Consider the following 16,836-nt stretch of genomic DNA (forward strand, 5'->3'; position numbering starts at 1 on the left):
ACAAGAGGCCTCATCGGATATTTTCTCAGGTTAGACAGAAAAATGCATTTGGGTGTAACAGGAGACGTCTGTCTGCAGGAAAGTCATCTGTGTAATTCATTCCATATGACGCAGCAAATCCAGAGCTACAGGCACTTATTTCTGTAGTTACGTCTCCGCGGCAGAGTCGCCCCTTTAGCTGGGCCTTAGAATGATAAAATTAGCAAAAAAAACCTAGAGAGAGTTCCTCGCTTATGAAAATGTCCACAGCCGACTTAGACATAAGGAAGGTTATAGGAAAATGTTTCAATGGGATGAGAAAAACTACTGCAAACAGTGTCAGTGACATACAACCACCAAGACTGGTATAATTCACCGGAATGCAGATCCAGTCTCCCCCACAGGCATACTGCATGCAGGCCGGACACTAGGCCTCGTACATGGTATCCGTTCACATGGTCGACCATGTTATGGTCGACAGTCATTAGGTCGACCACTATTGGTCGACATTGATATGGTCGACATGGGCACATGGTCGACACATGAAAAGGTCGACACATGGAAAGGTCGACATGAGTTTTTTAACTTTTTTTTCTTTTGGGGAACTTTTCCATACTTTACGATCCACATGGACTACGATTGGAACGGTAAAGTGTGCCGAGCGAAGCGGTAGCGGAGCGAAGGCACCATGCCCGAAGCATGGCGAGCGAAGCGAGCCATGCGAGGGGACGCGGTGCACTAATTGGGGTTCCCAGTCACTTTACGCAAAAAACGACACCAAAAAAAGTTAAAAAACTCATGTCGACCTTTTCATATGTCGACCATTTTCATGTGTCGACCATGTGTCCATGTCAATGTCGACCAATAGTGGTCGACCTAATGACCGTCGACCATAACATGGTCGACCATTCATACCGCAACCCTCGTACATACAGGCATTATTACGCTCAATGCAGGTCCTTAGAAACTACTGACTGCACTCTTCTTTTTTGGGATAGTTTGAAAAATATTTAAGCAAATGAACCAGTGACCACGTGTGCTGCTGTGATATGTATCATATTGGCAACACTGGTGTCCACCCTCCGGTGGCACCGCACACCATATCAAGACCCCGCGTGCAGCACACCCAATCAAGACCCCGCGTGCCGCACACCCAATCAAGACCCCGCGTGCCGCACACCCAATCAAGACCCCGGGTACCGCACACCCAATCAAGACCCCGGGTACCGCACACCCAATCAAGACCCCGCGTGCCGCACACCCAATCAAGACCCAAAGTACCGCACACCCAATCAAGACCCCGCGTGCCGCACACCCAATCAAGACCCAAAGTACCGCACACCCAATCAAGACCCCGCGTGCCGCACACCCAATCAAGACCTAAAGTACCGCACGTCCAATTGATTTTCTACGTACTGCACACCCAATCGATATCCTACGTTCCGCACGCCCACTCCATTTCCTACGTTCCGCACACCCAATCAATATCCTACGCCTGTCCCGATCGCAACACCACCTTTGTGCGCACACTGTGTCACACATGCTCTGTAGGAGTTTCGTAATAGCTAAACTTGTGACCATCAGCATTGCATGTGACTCAGAATCAGCCCTTCATTTTCACCTGAAACCTGCCGAGAAGCGTCGTCACAGAAAATATCGGCCAATATGTCCTCCGAGCTCCTCTGCCCAAACTCCCGAGAAACAGAACAGAACGGAGGAGGATCTAATCCACCCCAGTGCCCATACTATCAGCCCTCAATGTGCTGGCTGCAACTACTAAGACAACAGGAACCCTGCATCACGGACAATCCAGCCTCTCATTAGTAATGTTTCCACCTTTTCACGTTCCATATGAAGGTATTATTGTAAACAATATAGCAAACTGCAAATGGGGAACTTCCAATAATTACATTCTAAGGACGTATATCACCCGAAAAAGGGCGCAATACCATAAGACACAAACAAATGCTTTCAATAATGACTTGGTTACAACAGAAGAATTACAGGGTGTATTTTAGTCCGAGGCTGAACAAGTCCCAGGAGCCATTTATCTACCGTGTCTATAAATTTACTGCTGGCATTTTAACGTTTGGCGTAATCATTATTCTATTTATATTCTATTTAATGTTCTTTTTATCTCCCCAGGCTGCTTATAACATCCCGGCGGCTCAGGAGATTTTGCTGACTGGCAACAGAATTCTAGATTATTTTGCCCAACCCTCCTCTAGACCCTGAGCTACATGGGGCAATCTGAAAGCAGAAGCGGAACACGGTCGGCTCCAGACACCGTAGTTGGTGTTGCATTAGACGCACACTGTTCCGCGCATGTAAATATTAAAATAAACATTGGACTGAATTAAACAGCATGCATTTGTGTTTTAATAGGCATTTAATTTGCTAGTGTCTAGTTTATTCTTCTTGTTGTTTTATTTCCGTGCACCCGACACATGCCGAAGCCTAGAGAAAATAAGAATTTACTTACCGATAATTCTATTTCTCATAGTCCGTAGTGGATGCTGGGGACTCCGAAAGGACCATGGGGAATAGCGGCTCCGCAGGAGACTGGGCACAAAAGTAAAAAGCTTTAGGACTACCTGGTGTGCACTGGCTCCTCCCCCTATGACCCTCCTCCAAGCCTCAGTTAGGATACTGTGCCCGGACGAGCGTACACAATAAGGAAGGATTTTGAATCCCGGGTAAGACTCATACCAGCCACACCAATCACACCGTACAACTTGTGATCTGAACCCAGTTAACAGCATGATAACAGAAGGAGCCTCTGAAAAGATGGCTCACAACAACAATAACCCGATTTTTGTAACAATAACTATGTACAAGTAATGCAGACAATCCGCACTTGGGATGGGCGCCCAGCATCCACTACGGACTATGAGAAATAGAATTATCGGTAAGTAAATTCTTATTTTCTCTAACGTCCTAGTGGATGCTGGGGACTCCGAAAGGACCATGGGGATTATACCAAAGCTCCCAAACGGGCGGGAGAGTGCGGATGACTCTGCAGCACCGAATGAGAGAACTCCAGGTCCTCCTCAGCCAGGGTATCAAATTTGTAGAATTTAGCAAACGTGTTTGCCCCTGACCAAGTAGCTGCTCGGCAAAGTTGTAAAGCCGAGACCCCTCGGGCAGCCGCCCAAGATGAGCCCACTTTCCGTGTGGAATGGGCTTTTACAGATTTTGGCTGTGGCAGGCCTGCCACAGAATGTGCAAGCTGAATTGTACTACAAATCCAACGAGCAATCGTCTGCTTAGAAGCAGGAGCACCCAGCTTGTTGGGTGCATACAGGATAAACAGCGAATCAGATTTTCTGACTCCAGCCGTCCTGGAAACATATTTTCAGGGCCCTGACTACGTCCAGCAACTTGGAATCCTCCAAGTCCCTAGTAGCCGCAGGCACCACAATAGGCTGGTTTAAGTGAAAAGCTGAAACCACCTTAGGGAGAAATTGAGGACGAGTCCTCAATTCTGCCCTGTCCGTATGAAAAATTAGGTAAGGGCTTTTATAGGATAAAGCCGCCAATTCTGAGACACGCCTGGCTGAAGCCAGGGCTAACAGCATTACCACTTTCCATGTGAGATATTTTAAGTCCACAGTGGTGAGTGGTTCAAACCAATGTGATTTTAGGAATCCCAAAACTACATTGAGATCCCAAGGTGCCACTGGAGGCACAAAAGGAGGCTGTATATGCAGTACTCCCTTGACAAACGTCTGAACTTCAGGAACAGAAGCCAGTTCTTTTTGGAAGAATATTGACAGGGCCGAAATTTGAACCTTAATGGACCCCAATTTGAGGCCCATAGACAGTCCTGTTTGCAGGAAATGCAGGAAACGACCCAGTTGAAATTCCTCTGTAGGGGCCTTCCTGGCCTCGCACCATGCAACATATTTACGCCAAATACGGTGATAATGTTGTACGGTTACATCCTTCCTGGCTTTGATCAGGGTAGGGATGACTTCATCCGGAATGCCTTTTTCCTTCAGGATCCGGTGTTCAACCGCCATGCCGTCAAACGCAGCCGCGGTAAGTCTTGGAACAGACATGGTCCCTGCTGGAGCAGGTCCTTTCTTAGAGGTAGAGGCCACGGGTCGTCCGTGAGCATCTCTTGAATTTCCGGGTACCAAGTCCTTCTTGGCCAATACGGAGCCACGAGTATAGTCTTTACTCCTCTCCTTCTTATGATTCTCAGTACTTTTGGCATGAGAGGAAGAGGAGGGAACACATACACTGACTGGTACACCCACGGTGTTAGCAGAGCGTCCACAGCTATTGCCTGAGGGTCCCTTGACCTGGCGCAATATCTGTCCAGTTTTTTGTTGAGGCGGGACGCCATCATGTCCACCTTTGGTTTTTCCCAACGGTTCACAATCATGTGGAAGACTTCTGGGTGAAGTCCCCACTCCCCCGGGTGAAGATCGTGTCTGCTGAGGAAGTCTGCTTCCCAGTTGTCCACTCCCGGAATGAACACTGCTGACAGTGCTATCACATGATTCTCCGCCCAGCGAAGAATCCTTGCCACTTCCATCATTGCCCTCCTGCTTCTTGTGCCGCCCTGTCTGTTTACGTGGGCGACTGCCGTGATGTTGTCCGACTGGATCAACACCGGCTGACCCTGAAGCAGAGGTCTTGCCTGACTTAGGGCATTGTAAATGGCCCTTAGTTCCAGGATATTTATGTGAAGTGACGTTTCCATGCTGGACCACAAGCCCTGGAAATTTCTTCCCTGTGTGACTGCTCCCCAGCCTCTCAGGCTGGCATCCGTGGTCACTAGGACCCAATCCTGAATGCCGAATCTGCGGCCCTCTAGGAGATGAGCACTCTGTAACCACCACAGGAGAGACACCCTTGTCCTTGGAGACAGGGTTATCCGCTGATGCATTTGAAGATGCGATCCGGACCATTTGTCCAGCAGATCCCACTGAAAAGTTCTTGCGTGGAATCTGCCGAATGGAATCGCTTCGTAAGAAGCCACCATCTTTCCCAGGACCCTTGTGCATTGATGTACTGACACTTGGCCTGGTCTTAGGAGGTTCCTGACTAGGTCGGATAACTCCTTGGCCTTCTCCTCCGGGAGAAACACCTTTTTCTGTACTGTGTCCAGAATCATCCCTAGGAACAGCAGACGTGTCGTCGGAATCAGCTGTGATTTTGGAATATTTAGAATCCATCCGTGCTGTCGTAGTACTACTTGAGATAGTGCTACTCCGACCTCTAACTGTTCTCTGGACCTTGCCCTTATCAGGAGATCGTCCAAGTAAGGGATAATTAAGACGCCTTTTCTTCGAAGAAGAATCATCATTTCGGCCATTACCTTGGTAAAGACCCGGGGTGCCGTGGACAATCCAAACGGCAGCGTCTGAAACTGATAGTGACAGTTCTGTACCACAAACCTGAGGTACCCTTGGTGAGAAGGGCAAATTGGGACATAGAGGTAAGCATCCTTGATGTCCAGAGACACCATATAGTCCCCTTCTTCCAGGTTCGCTATCACTGCTCTGAGTGACTCCATCTTGAACTTGAACCTTTTTATGTAAGTGTTCAAGGATTTCAGATTTAAAATGGGTCTCACCGAGCCGTCCGGCTTCGGTACCACAAACAGCGTGGAACAATACCCCTTTCCCTGTTGTAGGAGGGGTACCTTGATTATCACCTGCTGGGAATACAGCTTGTGAATGGCTTCCAATACCGCTTCCCTGTCGGGGGGAGACGTTGGTAAAGCAGACTTCAGGAACCGGCGAGGGGGAGACGTCTCGAATTCCAATTTGTACCCCTGAGATACTACCTGTAGGATCCAGGGGTCCACTTGCGAGTGAGCCCACTGCGCGCTGAAATTCTTGAGACGGGCCCCCACCGTGCCTGAGTCCGCTTGTAAGGCCCCAGCGTCATGCTGAGGACTTGGCAGAAGCGGGGGAGGGCTTCTGTTCGTGGGAAGAAGCTGTCTGCTGCAGTCTTTTTCCCCTTCCTCTGCCCCGGGGCAGATATGAGTGGCCTTTTGCCCGCTTGCCCTTATGGGGACGAAAGGACTGAGCCTGAAAAGACGGTATCTTTTTCTGCTGCGAGGTGACTTGGGGTAAAAAGGTGGATTTTCCAGCCGTTGCCGTGGCCACCAGGTCCGATAGACCGACCCCAAATAACTCCTCCCCTTTATACGGCAATACTTCCATATGCCGTTTGGAATCCGCATCCCCTGACCACTGTCGCGTCCATAATCCTCTTCTGGCAGAAATGGACATCGCACTTACTCTTGATGCCAGAGTGCAAATATCCCTCTGTGCATCTCGCATATATAGAAATGCATCCTTTAAATGCTCTATAGTCAATAATCTATTGTCCCTGTCCAGGGTATCAATATTTTCAGTCAGGGAATCCGACCAAGCCACCCCAGCACTGCACATCCAGGCTGAGGCGATTGCTGGTCGCAGTATAATACCAGTATGTGTGTATATACTTTTAAGGATATTTTCCAGCTTCCTATCAGCTGGTTCCTTAAGGGCGGCCGTATCAGGGGACGGTAACGCCACTTGTTTTGATAAGCGTGTGAGCGCCTTATCTACGCTAGGGGGTGTTTCCCAACGCGCCCTAACCTCTGGCGGGAAAGGGTATAATGCCAATAACTTTTTAGAAATTAGCAGTTTTTTATCGGGGGAAACCCACGCTTCATCACACACCTCATTTAATTCATCTGATTCGGGAAAAACTACGGGTAGTTTTTTCACACCCCACATAATACCCTTTTTTGTGGTACTTGTAGTATCAGAAATGTTCAAAACCTCCTTCATTGCCGTGATCATGTAACGTGTGGCCCTACTGGAAAATACGTTTGTTTCCTCACCGTCGACACTGGAGTCAGTGTCCGTGTCTGTGTCTGTATCGACCTGAGGTAACGGGCGCTTTAGAGCCCCTGACGGTGTTTGAGACGCCTGTACAGGTATTAACTGATTTGTGTCTCATGTCGTCAACAGTCTTTTGTAAAGTGCTGACACTATCACGTAATTCTTTCCATAAGACCATCCAGTCAGGTGTCGACTCCCTAGGGGGTGACATCACTAACACAGGCAATTGCTCCGCCTCCACACCATTTTCCTCCTCATACATGTCGACACAACGTACCGACACACAGCACACACACAGGGAATGCTCTGATAGAGGACAGGACCCCACTAGCCCTTTGGGGAGACAGAGGGAGAGTTTGCCAGCACACACCAGAGCGCTATATATATACAGGGATAACCTTATATAAGTGTTTTTCCCTAATATAGCGGCTGTATATATTTATATGCCAATTTAGTGCCCCCCCTCTCTTGTTTTACCCTGTTTCTGTAGTGCAGGACTGCAGGGGAGAGTCAGGGAGCCTTCCTCCAACGGAGCTGTGAGGAAAAAATGGCGCCAGTGTGCTGAGGAGATAGGCTCCGCCCCTTTTTCGGCAGCCTTTCTCCAGCTTTTTTATGGAAAAATAGGCAGGGGTTAAATACATCCATATAGCCCAGGAGCTATATGTGATGTATTTTTTGCCAAAAAAGGTGTTTTTATTGCGTCTCAGGGCGCCCCCCCCCCAGCGCCCTGCACCCTCAGTGACCGGAGTGTGAAGTGTGCTGAGAGCAATGGCGCACAGCTGCGGTGCTGTGCGCTACCTTAGTGAAGACAGGACGTCTTCTGCCGCCGATTTTCCGGACCTCTTCAGTCTTCTGGCTCTGTAAGGGGGACGGCGGCGCGGCTCCGGGACCTATCCATGGCTGGGCCTGTGATCGTCCCTCTGGAGCTAATGTCCAGTAGCCTAAGAAGCCCAATCCACTCTGCACGCAGGTGAGTTCGCTTCTTCTCCCCTTAGTCCCTCGATGCAGTGAGCCTGTTGCCAGCAGGTCTCACTGAAAATAAAAAAACCTATTTAAACTTTTACTCTAAGCAGCTCAGGAGAGCCACCTAGATTGCACCCTTCTCGTTCGGGCACAAAATCTTAACTGAGGCTTGGAGGAGGGTCATAGGGGGAGGAGCCAGTGCACACCAGGTAGTCCTAAAGCTTTTTACTTTTGTGCCCAGTCTCCTGCGGAGCCGCTATTCCCCATGGTCCTTTCGGAGTCCCCAGCATCCACTAGGACGTTAGAGAAAATGACATTACAGCCAATGGCAGCACAACGGCCTGAACGCTAAAGTTCTGCCTTGCCTTTAGACGCATACATAAAAGAATATATTTCTATAAAAATGCAGAATGCTGAATGTGTTTGTAAACATCTAAAAAGGCCTGATAAATGCCAGCATAAAAACAAATGAGGCTTGCAGGAATTTTTACAAGCAGCATGAGCAGCGCGGTGGCACAGTGGTTAGAATTGCTACCTCAGAAGTGCAACGTTGCTCTGTTACTGTGCACCCCTATGGGTGTGTAAGGTTAAAATGAGGGCTGCTGTGCCCCCGTAACCAGCGTTTGCGCGCTCTCTCTGTGACATCACGGCCGATGCTTTAACTCCAATGGCCCCCTAAAGCTGGGTACGTCTGTTTCATTGAATGGGTGATATAGCTGTAGTGAATCGGCGGGTGTGTACACCCGATGTCGAAATATCTTGTGTACATATTGGCATGTCTCACTGTGTGTAGGCGAGAACCATCAACCATACACCAGCTCCAGGGACTGACATCAAAACTGGATGGGCAAATTCAAAATGCCCACCCAGTCGTGCTTTCAGGGCAGACACATCGCCCGGCCGCTATGCGTAGTGGGCCTGATTCAGATGTGGACAGAGCGCCGTCCTGCGCCGCAAAGTATCGCTGTTTGGCGATTTGTGAATGCGCAGGCTGAACTTCCTGTACGTGCACAAATGGCTCCTGTGACAAAGGGGCGGCTTCAGACTGTTTGTGATTGACATTCTGCTGCCATCTGGGGGCAGGGAGGGGGTGGCCACAGGCTCTGTGAAAATGGAGAGGTGTTGCCACCATTTAGGGGGAGGGAAGAGGAAAAGGATGTTGCACGGGGATTTCCTGGCCTCTGCAACAGGTGCTTGCGCGTCCCCATGTGTGCCGCAAGCTGCCCGATGGTGCTGGGGAGGACCCCATTTTGCATCCCAGGACGCAGCTTGGATCAGTAAGGCAGCAGGATGCGTGACACTCACAGCTGCATTTCCATATTCCTGCTGCGGTTTCTATGTAAGCACCAGTGATAGCAGCTCCAACCAACGGCAAAAAGCGCCCTTCCCTTCTGGCAGCACCACGCTGGAACCGCCTGCCCTCCGCTGTCCCCAGTTCTGGGGAATAGATGCCGTGTATATGGCATTTAGTCACAGTGAGAGGGGAGCTTGGGGGTAGCCCAGCATGTCCGTAAGTGCTGGCCACACCCCCTTTTCGAGCTCAAACGCACCTTTGGTGTGCGTATGTCTACCATGCACAGACCACAGCACCCTGCCTGCATTCTAGCGGGAACACTAAGGGTTCCGCTTCAATTGTGACACGTGCCACTTGCTGCCTGTCTATAGTAATGGGCGTCTATCGGATCTATTCAATTGTTTCTCTGATAGACGCTCATTAGCCGCGCCAGTCACATTTATTCTCGCAGCCTCAGGCGATGCAAGAAAAAATATGTGTTAAAAAGTCCGTAGTGGCACCCAAGCCTGGACTTCAGATGCCCATTCAAGCTCTTTACACAGGTTTAGCCGCTTTGCGTGGCTAAATCCCAAGATGTCAGCGGTAACAGGCATCATATCAGAGCAACAATTGAATAGCTCCGATAGACACCCATTGCTATAGAGGTCCAGCAGGAGGCGCAGGAAACAACTGAATCAGCCCCTAAGTGTGTACCCAGCCTAAGAGTCCTAGGTGTTCAGAAGCCAGAGTACAGCTTTCCCTTTTGGCGTGCCAGGTCCCGTTCGACTCTGCTAGTGCCGGGAATGTTTTTCATGTCTGTTTACCGAAAATGTGTCACAATGTGATGCAACTAGTGCACGCCAGGAGACTATGCTGATTCATTTGATATACAACATGTGTACACCTGAGTGGGACAGACTCTAAATCTGTATATGAAGTACTGCGATACCGTCGCTTCTTCCCCCACCAAGATCTGTTGTGCTTCGTAAACAGCCTCAGTCGCACACAGACGTACAAGTGTCGCATAACAAATGAACCAGTCTCGTGCTGCGTCCTAGTCCCATCGCATTACGACTGGGTTCCGTTACTGGGCTCTGCGGAAAATAACCAGAAACAAGGTAGCCCGCTACGGACAATGGCCCTCATTCCGAGTTGTTCGCTCGTTATTTTCCTTCGCATCGGTGCGATTTTCCGCTAACTGCGCATGCGCAATGTTCGCACTGCGGCTGCGCCAAGTAAATTTGCCAAGAAGTTTGGTATTTTACTCACGGCATTACGAGGATTTTTCTTCGTTCTGGTGATCGGAGTGTGATTGACAGGAAGTGGGTGTTTCTGGGCGGAAACTGGTCGTTTTATGGGTGTGTGTGAAAAAAACGCTGCCGTTTCTGGGAAAAACGCGGGAGTGGCTGGAGAAACGGGGGAGTGCCTGGGCGAACGCTGGGTGTGTTTGTGACGTCAAACCAGGAACGAAACTGACTGAACTGATCGCAGTGGCAGAGTAAAGGGGGGTACTCACGGAGCGATATTCTAAGCAATCTGACTAGATTGCTTAGAATATCGGCATGATCGCTCCGTGTGTAGCCCCCTCAGCGATAGCGATGCGCGGCCCCGCACATCGCTATCGCTGCTGCTAGATTGGCCTGCATGCAGGCCAATCTAGCGGGTCGCTCACTTCACCCGCTGGGTGAAATGAGCGGCCCCCCTGTCTCCCCCCGCACGCTCAGCACAGATCGCGCTGTGCTGAGCGGCAGGAGAGATGTGTGCTGAGCGGTTCGCTCAGCACACATCTCTCCTGCATCGGCCCGTGGGTACTGGGCTTAAGTCTGGAGCTACTCAGAAACTGCTAAGAAATTTCTATTCGCAATTTTGCGAATCTTTCGTTCGCAATTCTGCTAAGCTAAGATTCACTCCCAGAGGGCGGCGGCTTAGCGTGTGCACTGCTGCGAAAAGCGGCTAGCGAGCGAACAACTCGGAATGAGGGCCAATAGTCATACAATAAATAGTTTCACCTCCACTTAAGAGCAACGATTTAAGTAATGACAGAGATTTGTACTACTGACAACAGCAAAGTCATCAGTATGTGAAGAGACAGGAGTGTGTGATGCAGGATGTAACAGAAGTGATGAGATAACACAATAGTCACCTCTAACAGATACAAGTCCACAAAATGTTGTTTACAAGACATTTTGGTCCAGTCCGGAAACATTTGCTTTATCTATTGTGAGGTTAATGTGGGACAATGAATCGGATCTAGTGGCATAACTGCAGGATTAATCCCAAGTTTATTTCCAAACATTCCTGCATATGACCCAGCCTGTTAGATGAAGGACACGGATGTGCACCGATTGGTGTTCTCAAGGTTTCTGAGCAATGTGCGCAGGCACAGCCGGGAGAAGGAGCTCCGTCATCAATATCCAGGATCATTTTTCCTTATACCCCCCGTAGACGTGTGCAGAAAAACTAGCAAAGATTGACTACCGTAATAAACAGACACTGGTGCCATCGGAGATCGCAGCTGTGCCCATAAGGACACACAATAAAATACATTGCATGGGTGATAATAAACATGAAGATAATGCTTCAGACGCACACTATGGAGGGGGAATGATGAAACAACCTGGATAAGAGCGACCTCATCCAAATTGCTGTATTTACCCCATTGGCCAGTAAACAACATCGACTAATGGATCTAATTTTAAATGTTTTGCAACTTGACTATAATACACTGCAAAACACATGAGTTTGTAATTCCAATTCTAGCCTGAAGAGCAGGTTTCCTCAACCAGCAGAATGTGTAACCAAAGCCGTACCACAGGCTGTCTATGGCTACTTCTGCTGGGTACAGTAACTATCAGTTAGCTACATGTGTAATAAGGAAAGTATCTCTAAAAACTGTCACTAAGGGGTACATTTACTAAGCAGTGAAAATAGCGGAGAAGTGAGCCAGTGGAGAAGTTTCCCCATCAACCAATCAGCAGCTCTGTATAATTTTATAGTATGCAAATTATAGATGTTACTTCAGTGCTGATTGGTTGCCATGGGCAACTTCTCCACCGGCTCACTTCTCTGCTCTTATCACTGCTTAGTAAATGTACACCTAAGTGCCATCCTGCATGTGTGTACCGAGTAATACGTTCTACTGAAGAGACAACAGAAATTCTACATCAGGTGCGGAATTGCGAATACTTACTCCCAGTGAGAGTGCAGGGATGCGGATTCACAATGCAAGTTATAACCACTGATTATCCTATTTGGACACAATGCGGTCGATTCAATTCAGCGACAGTTGAACAGCGCCGGGAATTAGCTCCCGACGCTATTCAATTCAGCTAAAGTTAAGTTGGCAAATGCCCGTTCTCGCGGACTTAACAGGTTGTTTTTTGTCGGGAGAACGGGAATTCTCCGACTTAACTACCCGCGGCGATGCTGATTCCCGACAGAATCAGCCTCGCGCTGGCCGCGCAGCAGCACTTTTGTCGGTTTTCTTCTCTCACCCCCTGGGGGTGAGAGAAGAATTCCCGACAATTGAGGGTAATTAGTCGCTGTATTGAATAGCGCCGGAAGCTAATTCCCTGCGCTATTCAACTGTTGCCGAATTGAATCGACCCCAATATAAAGTAACAAAAAGTGTCACACACACAAGGGAATAGTGTCTCCACAGTTTTATACATAAGTGCAATAGACGCATCTTGCATATAAAATGTAATAAGGTCCAAACACCTCGTTTACCGCTTTATAAGTCCTATGGGATCTTCTTTACAAATGGCCAGCGGAAGGAGGAGTAATTAAGCAGCGACACTAATGAATGTTGTATTATCAGCTGAAGGGGTCAACACGCAGACTTCCGATAAGACGCAGCAATATAGATCTAAGGGTCTCATAGCCAGGAACCTTTTCTTCAAGTATCTTGGATCAGGAAAAGACGCACCTCTGAGAAGCGTAGCCAGGGAGGGGGTCTCTCTGTTTTTCACTAAAGCCTTCAATTATCCAAGCAGAAATGGTTATTGTGTTTGAGGATGCTTTAGCTTTGTACATTGAACACAGTGGTACCCAAAAACCAGTAGCACTGCATCCAGTGACAAAAACAAACAAGTCTGCCTGAGTGACATAAAGGCTTTGGTGAATAGCACAGAACAAATACAGGAACACAATGATTTATGTAGTAAAGGTTGCAGTAAAGGTATGTAAAAGTCATAATTCAACTAAATGGAAGAACGTGTGATTTATGCAAGATGAATTACACAACAACTATCAGGATTTGTTCCAGCTAGATTTACATATTTTTATCTGTGACCACTAGTAGCCATCACATCACATGACTTGATGTCGGAAGGTCGGCAACCATTTGATGTCTGGCTTCCATAGACCATACTGAGCAGCACCTGGGGATGGCTACCTCTGACACCACATATGAGCTATGCTGAGAGTTGTAGTGCTACGGGCATCCATCTCTGGGTAGAATATATACAGAGGAAGAGATCCCACACTGTCCAGCACCCGGGGCAGGCAGCTTCTGATGCAGCACATGTGCTGGCACTTGTAGTTCTGCAGATGCAGGAGAGAGATATCATACTGAACAGAAGCCGAGACAGGAAGCCTCCGAAACTACACATGGGCTGGCTATGATGGCACTTGTAGTGCAACACCAAAGTGTGTGGGGCACAGATAGCCACATACAGAGAGAGAGATCCTATAACCTGGGGCAGCCTCTGACACTACATATGGGCTATGCTGTGACATGTAGTGCTCCACAGAGGTATATATGACACTGACGACAATCTCTGGGTAGAATATATACAGAGGAAGAGATCCCACACTGACCAGCACTCGGGGCAGGCAGCTTCTGATGCTGCACATGGGCTGGCTGTGCTGGCACTTGTAGTTCTGCAGATGCAGGAGAGAGATCTCATACTGAACAGAAGCCGAGACAGGAAGCCTCCGAAACTACACATGGGCTGGCTATGATGGCACTTGTAGTGCAACACCAATGTGTGTGGGGCACGGACAGCCACATACAGAGGGAGAGATCTTATAACCTGGGGCAGCCTCTGACACTACATATGGACTATGCTGTGACATGTAGTGCTCAACAGAGGTATATATGACACTGACGACAATCTCTAGGCGCGAAAGGACACTACATATGGGCTAGACTGGGAGTTGTACTATATATGAGGTATGCTGGGAGTTGCAGTGCTACATATGAGCTATGCTGGGAGTTGTAGCACTATATATGAGGTATGCTGGGAGTTGCAGTGCTACAGAGGTGTATGGGGCACTGACAGCCAACTCTGTGTACAACACATACAGAGGGAGATATACCATAGCCTGGGACAGCCTCTGACACGACGCGTGGGCGTTGCAGTGCGACGCGTGGGCGTTGCAGTGCGACGCGTGGGCGTTGCAGTGCGACGCGTGGGCGTTGCAGTGCGACGCGTGGGCGTTGCAGTGCGACGCGTGGGCGTTGCAGTGCGACGCGTGGGCGTTGCAGTGCGACGCGTGGGCGTTGCAGTGCGACGCGTGGGCTATGCTGGGAGTTGCAGTGCGACGCGTGGGCTATGCTGGGAGTTGCAGTGCTACACAGAGTGGTATGGGGCACTGACAGCCATCTCTAGGTATAAAACGTACATAGGGAGCTGTCCCATAGCCTGGGGCAGACTCCGACACTACATATGAGCTATGCTGGGAGTTGCTGTGCTACATGAGCTATGCTGGGAGTTGCTGTGCTACACAGAGGTGCATGGGGCACTGACAGCCCTCGCAGAGTATCACACATGCAGAAGGAGATATCCCATAGCTTGGGGCAGCCTCTGACACTACATATGGGCTATGCTGGGCCCTGCAGTGCTGCCCGCGTTGTAGCAGGCCGGCACATACGTGTAACACACAGTGACATGTAACATACAGCTGCACCCATATACCCCCCTGCCACAGGGCCACCACACACCCAGGCGCCGTGCTGCCACCCCCGTGGTGTTGGGGAGCTCAGGACACCCCCAAACCCCGCCTGTGGGGGGCTGTGACGTCACCGGGAGCCGTATACACACCGCTATTACCTCACACGTTACCTCCGCGCTCCCTCTCAGCCTCCGGGTCCCCCAGCCTCTCGCGCCGCTTCCGCTTCCGGTCCCCGCGGGGGAGCGCGCCCCACCAGGCCGACGGCGTCCGAGACTTCCTGCCGCGTGTACGCGCAGCCCTCAGCCGCTCATCGCCGCCGCCATCTTGTGTGAGGGCGGCGCAGAGGCCGCGGAGAGCGGGCTATCCTTGCAGCGCCGCCGGCGACTCCTCCCGCCCGGCGTCAGAGGAGACAATCCGGCCAGCACTGGCCTCGCGAAACCGCCTTCACCAGCACATGGAGCTCCCGTGCCCGAATCCAAGATGTCTGCCTGAGCGTTCCAGACTGAGACGTCACGTGTGCGCCTGCCGCAGGCTCCGCCTCCTCGGACCCCGCCCACTGCCTGCTGGACCAAGTTGGGGGTTTATCTGTTTTTTTTATCCGCCATTTTTTTTTTGCAGCAAATTATCTTTATTGACACATTGTTTATTGCACACAGTGCTGCAAAGTACAAACTCCTGGGATGTAATGAGGGCTGGGACCTGCTGCGGAGCAACTATCAGCTCATGGCTTTCCCTAAGCTCTGGCCTGTCAGAGGCCACTTATTGGGAAATTCCTCATAAATCACTCTCAGGGGAAGATTTACCAAACCTTGGAGAGAGATAAAGTACCCACCAATCAGCTTCTGTCTGTCATGTTACAGGCTGTGAGTGAAAAGTGACAAGAGCTGATTGCTTGGTACTTTATCTCTCTCCAAGCATTGATACATCTCCCCCTCAGAGGCTTCTCCTTGACACCTAGATCTATAGAGCAGCAAAGCACTGCAGTGTATGGGAAGGCAGGCTGTGCTACAGTCATTGCTGTTACCATGGTTATTATCTTATATAGATTGGTCCCGCAAAGTGTCCGCAGCTCAGTACAAGGTGTAAACAAAAAACATACCACACGTGCCAACATTTAGGCAAGACGTTGCCGTGAGACAACATAATGACAATAAAAATGGACGGATGAATACTGTTAGAGGTTCAGGGCTAGATGCACCATCTCTTCGAGAGTGATAAAACAGAGAGAAAAAGCACCAGCCAACCAGCTCCTGTCAGTTTTCAAACACAGCCTGTAACATGGCAGTTAGGAGCTGATTGGCTGGCACTTTATCTCCGTCCATTTTATCTATCTCCAAGCGATGATGCATCTAGCCCTTAGACATATCTTATACCTTTTACTTTGAGACATGGGTCCAATGTGCCACTGCTAAAAAGGGCACCTTTGTGCCCGATGCGCATTTGTACATGCTGGTGCCTTTCTAGCAAAATGTGCGGACAGACTTTATGCAGAAAAAGCGCACAGTAATGACACAACTGTGACGCAACTTGCCAATACAAAGTGCAGTATACATGTTGCAGTGATAAGGACCACGTTTTACAATCTACGCGATGTAAGAGAATCCCATTTTCTATTATAAGTAGGTGGCATCTTGGGTGTAACATATCTTGGCGTACTTTGCTAACACTTTTGTGGGCCCTACACACTGGGCGATATGAGTGAAAGATATGAACGATCACGTTCATTAATGAATGAGATACCGTTCATATCTTTCAGTGTGGAGGCACCAGCGATGAACGATGCCTGGCCCCACGCTCGTTCATCGCTGGTGCCCGTCGCTGGTGCATGCAGGCCAATATGGACGAGATCGTCCATATTAGCCTGCACTGCTA

The 16,836-nt window shown here is 49.5% G+C and overlaps 1 protein-coding gene across 10 annotated transcripts in view; it reads right to left on the reverse strand.

The window, feature by feature from the left end:
• ZNF384 (zinc finger protein 384) overlaps positions 1 to 15,444 on the reverse strand; it is an 87,170-nt gene extending 71,726 nt beyond the window's left edge. For 2 of the 10 annotated variants that reach the window (XM_063962441.1, XM_063962439.1), the window contains exon 1: positions 15,123 to 15,444. The gene's annotated coding sequence lies outside the window, so the exon portion shown is untranslated. The remainder of the gene's footprint in view (positions 1 to 15,122) is intronic. The other 8 variants (XM_063962446.1, XM_063962445.1, XM_063962440.1 and 5 more) reach the window with 7 other exon arrangements.
• Positions 15,445 to 16,836: the final 1,392 nt, after the last annotated feature.

This window comes from Pseudophryne corroboree, chromosome 3, assembly GCF_028390025.1.
Source record: "Pseudophryne corroboree isolate aPseCor3 chromosome 3, aPseCor3.hap2, whole genome shotgun sequence".
Lineage (NCBI taxonomy): Eukaryota > Metazoa > Chordata > Amphibia > Anura > Myobatrachidae > Pseudophryne > Pseudophryne corroboree.